The 4,795-nt window shown below is 36.7% G+C and overlaps 1 protein-coding gene across 1 annotated transcript in view; it reads right to left on the bottom strand.

Moving 5' to 3' along the window:
• Positions 1 to 2,497, bottom strand: part of LOC108758877 (uncharacterized) — a 97,062-nt gene extending 94,565 nt beyond the window's left edge. The window contains exon 1 of the mRNA XM_018504085.1: positions 2,434 to 2,497. The gene's annotated coding sequence lies outside the window, so the exon portion shown is untranslated. The remainder of the gene's footprint in view (positions 1 to 2,433) is intronic.
• Positions 2,498 to 4,795: the final 2,298 nt, after the last annotated feature.

Raw genomic sequence — 4,795 nt, forward strand, 5'->3', positions numbered from 1 at the left:
GATGAAGTGGACTGCAAGGTTCACGAAACGTTGGCATTCCAAGAATGGATTTGAACACGGAGAAAACCCGCGAAACACAAGATTGTCAATGTGTGTGATTCGAAGTTTGATGAATACGTAACTTTAATATTAAACTTTAATATTAAACTTTAATATTAAATATTCCTACATGTCATTGTATGATTCATGACTTTACTGATGGAACATACAGCAAAGCTCATCCTTCACATAGACGTTGTGGAACATATATTACTTCATGTCATAAAATGTAATAATGATATCTATATTAAAGTAAAATCGCACACACATAGAGGGGAAATTGAAATAACTCTTGATGCGAAAATAATAATTTTCAACGATACTTGGATATGTTGCTGGAAAATGTGAAGTGGTAAGCACTAATTAGAGAGACTTATGGCGACATTACTGATTCAGTCAGTTGGTTCACTACATACGCTGAGGATTCAGTGAAATGCGAAGCTTCTGAAAATTTGTGGTGGGGATTACTATTTAAAAAAGAGACTTATGATACATAAGTCTTATTACATAAGTCGCTCTGTGGATTGCTCCTACTACTAGAGAAGATTGCTTCTACTGTATCAGACACTATCCTTGAAAACGTCTCATTCTATGAACTATTACGTTCCAATTCAACAGGATGAGGCCTGCGAGAGACAGTAAGTTCATTCAAGTTTTATAAATTTTTTTGATACGTTATGTATTTTTTTCCTAAGGTCTATACATGTTTTCTTTTTTCTACATCCCATTTTCTCATACATCTTCGAAACCTCGCTTACATCTTGATAAGGAAATATACATTAACATTGATAACGTACAAGTGCCTGAACATTGGAATCGTCGTGGGGCCTACGTCTCACGTACAAATTGAGATCGGTGACAATCGAGGCAACCGCATGATCCTGCCTCATGGTACATAAAAGGCGTTCATCGAGAGAGGTGCAGATATATATTGAGCGATTAATGCAGGCAACAATCTCATCATGATCGTCGTCATCATTATTGATTCAAGATCCGAATGTGGAACATGTTAAAATAGATGATACGAATAAAATAAAATTAGCATTATATGGTACATGCTTGTACATGAAACCAATAACTATGCTCTTCTTATTTGACCTTGAGCAATGTGTCGAGCATGTATTCTATGAACTGAGTCAATATACGCATGGTGTTAGTGAGAAATTCAAATATTTTGCATCGTTTTTAAGAGAAAATTGTATTACTAATAAACGCGATGATGCAAACGTTTTGTACAGAATTTATGTTAAAAATTCTGCCATAGTATGTGAACTAACAGTCTATGGTTTAGATTATATTGTACATGCTGCATTACATGAAAAAATAAATATTCATTAAAAGTATATTCCTTTTTTAAACCTCCCCTTCTTTTCAATACAAGAGATAAAAACTAAGATTCATCGAAATCGATCGAGCACAGTCTCGAAAAATTCGCCATGATCGTATCAATGTTTGTGGATCTGCAAGGATTTATTGTTGGAAAGAAATTTATCGTGAAGGTAGTAGCGATGTTGAGAACAGAAGCTATTCTCTCTCATTACATTTTTACATGTCCCATGCCATAGAGTTTCTTGACAAAATCAGAAAAGTATTGCCCTTCCTGGCTCAGTGCTTATCACCATGGATTGCAATGGGAGGACGGGACGATCCCGTACAGCATGGTGAAACGCCTAATTACGATGGCTGTAATTGGTGCGAAAGAATGTGACGACAATAAGGCCCTCATATACGTTAAAGGACGTGAAAAACGCGAATAGCTGGCTGATATACTCGATAGCGACAACTTGATCATTGAGACCTTGGATGCTGATTACAAAGATATAGATTCTTTACATAATCTAGATATTATCAATACTATGCGATGTGGAAAACATATTAAGAATTTTGCGTTACAAAATGTATTTAAAATACATAACTGGTGGTCACAACGCAAAAAAAAATATATCAAGTTTAAAAAATAAAACATGAAATTTTTTTTTTTAATACGTTTCTAGAATTTCTTTTCCCTTCCTTTCCTTTGTAACGTATGAACGTATGTATAGACCTATGTATGTATAAACATATGTATAAACGTGTGTATGAACGTATACCCTTTGTAACACATTTACTTCTATAACTGTTTGTTTTTTGTTCATGGCAGTATTTTCTTTTTTTGTGATATTTTTTGTTGTCTTGTACGTGACTGTTGTCCCCAAAATCTTACTGCCATTCCGCATGACGTCATACCTCCACCACCGAAGAATCCCCGCGCTACGCTTCCCCTCGCCATTGAGTATCCCCCGCACCCCGCGCTCCCCTCAGAGGACCTGAGTTAGAACCGGCCTAGTATACCTACTTATCGATAATATTATCTTCGAATGAATACAGTAACTACTAAATTGGAAGTTGTCTTACCAAGAATGATCGGCAGAAATTCTCGATAAGTTATATGTTGGACTACTGCGCCGACGATTCTTCGTGCTTCTTGAAAAAGTTTCTCGTCGCTCCAATGGGAATTCAGGGCTGATAATTCCGTGGCTATTCTGTTGTGCAATCTTAGAAAGACGACGTGCAGGGACGTGAGAGCAGGTTGCTCACTTAGACGTCCGTCGCCAGCCCGGAAGCAAGTTGTAGACAAAGACCCACGTTTGCATAAATCCAATTTATGTTTCAAAAACGAAGATCTTTGCGACTGTATTCCTCCGTATTGCAGTAAGCCTAGAGAATCAAGGTTTGAGTTGAGAAATAGGGATTCCCCTAAACAGTAACACTATTCTTTAGAGCCGGTTGCCTGCAGTTTGATTTATGTAGAATTTTTATTTAGTGTAGTTTCATTCGGAATGTAGAATCACGTAGAAAAGGAATTACGTTCTGAGAGAATTATTCGAAATTATAGAAAATCCGTAAATCCTCATATAATTACTTCCATACGATAATTGAACACTTTCTGCAATCATATTGTTTTTCTCATATTCCCTCAAAATGTATGTGCAGAAAACAAAAATTAAAATTTGGTTTAAAAATAAAATAAAATAAAGTATGGTTTAAAAAATAATAAAATATCATCTGTTTTACTTTTTTGAATGTAAAAAGATTCTTACTCACTTCCTCCTCCTCCTACTTCTTCCCTTCTCCTCCCCCTCCATTTTTCAATTAGACTATACCTAGTGAGAAATGACAATAAAATCGATGTCGAATTCAGACCTTCTTTGCAGAGAATTTCAAGAGCTTTATTTTTTGTTGATCACTTTTTTTTCTAAAATCAATATTTTCCGAGATATACGCAATAAAGTGAATTTTTTCAAAATAGCGGCCAAAATATGGCCAAGTGCTAAATTTTATTATCGGATTTGTTTTCAGCAGCTAAAAATACATGGAAAAATTTGCTGCCATTAATTTTCCAGGTCATAGTTCTACTGAAGGTTTACCATCTTCTTTTTCCGCTGGACTTTGTTCATTCTGGCAGTTATGTTGAGTGCGCCATTTTGATTTTCCGAAAAGGCCACGTTTTTTTTTAAAGTAAACATCTCAAGCAACAATTTGAGTCCAAAACGAATCCCGTAGGCCTCTCTGAATTTTGAACAGGCAGGGGGGGGCCTTTTCGACAAAGAATGCCATGTGTATATATATATATATATATATATATATATAGTGATGCGAACGAAAATTTTTATTCATATTTTTTACACTAATTTTTTGTACGTACTAAAAACTAAAGCTAATAGCTCGCTATCGACATACTGTAGGATATTCGTATATGTATACATATATGTATCTGGTAACGACTTGCGAAACGGAACGGTTAAAACCGGTAAAGTTGAACACCAATCGTAAAGGTGGGGTCCCACGGCCCGTGGCTCGGCATGGCTCGTGATCCGTCTTGGCTCACCTAGGCTCGTCACACGATCGGTCTTGAAATTGATATAAAAAATGCTAAAATCGCAGCCCCACGGCGCGCCGAACCAGGCTCGCTATATGACGAGTCATGACTCGGCAAACCTTTCCGCGTAGGTACAGGGTGGCCCGTTATTGCTCGCGATAGCTCGCTGGCTCGCCAAATTGTCGGTAACTTACTGCGAGTCAAAGGACTCGCCACGAAAAAGAACATTCGCGCCAGCGCGCCTTGGTTGCGAACAAAATAATAATAAACCGAGAGGGTAACCACTAGTTGAAATATTGTCCCACTGTTTGCATGATTTCATTTGATTTTATATGATTTTGTCTAATTATATGAAGTCATTTGGTAAAATATACGATTTGATTTAATATTATACAATGATTTCTCATGATTGCATATGTAATTATCGGATTATACATAGAGATTTCATATGAATTTTATAATGATTTCGAGGACTCTATTCCACTATTACATTAAGTGGTTACCACCTCGTAATAAACTGTCGGGCCTTGGCTGTGAACGAAACAATAATAAAATGTCGGACATTGACCGTGAACGAAACAATAATAAACAATAAACAGTCGCGTCGTTGTCTAATTTCTCTATGCATGTCAGAACCTAATCATTATTGCTAATTGAGACGTCGAGGCCTTTGGCTCGCGAAACTTACCGCTAATTTCTGAAAATGATATATCACGAATCATGGGCCGTGGACCTCACCTTAAGATATATTTATTTGTATTTGGGGAATACGGTGACGATCTCGGGATAAAAAGTCAGTCGTCTCCGAGCGAAAAGAGGTAAAAGTTGACGACGCGCCATGTGCTACGAAATTTGTTCAAGTCCGAGACTTACGTTTATAATTTATAGATCAAACGA

Source organism: Trachymyrmex cornetzi, unplaced genomic scaffold (genome assembly GCF_001594075.2).
Source record: "Trachymyrmex cornetzi isolate Tcor2-1 unplaced genomic scaffold, Tcor1.1 scaffold1039, whole genome shotgun sequence".
Lineage (NCBI taxonomy): Eukaryota > Metazoa > Arthropoda > Insecta > Hymenoptera > Formicidae > Trachymyrmex > Trachymyrmex cornetzi.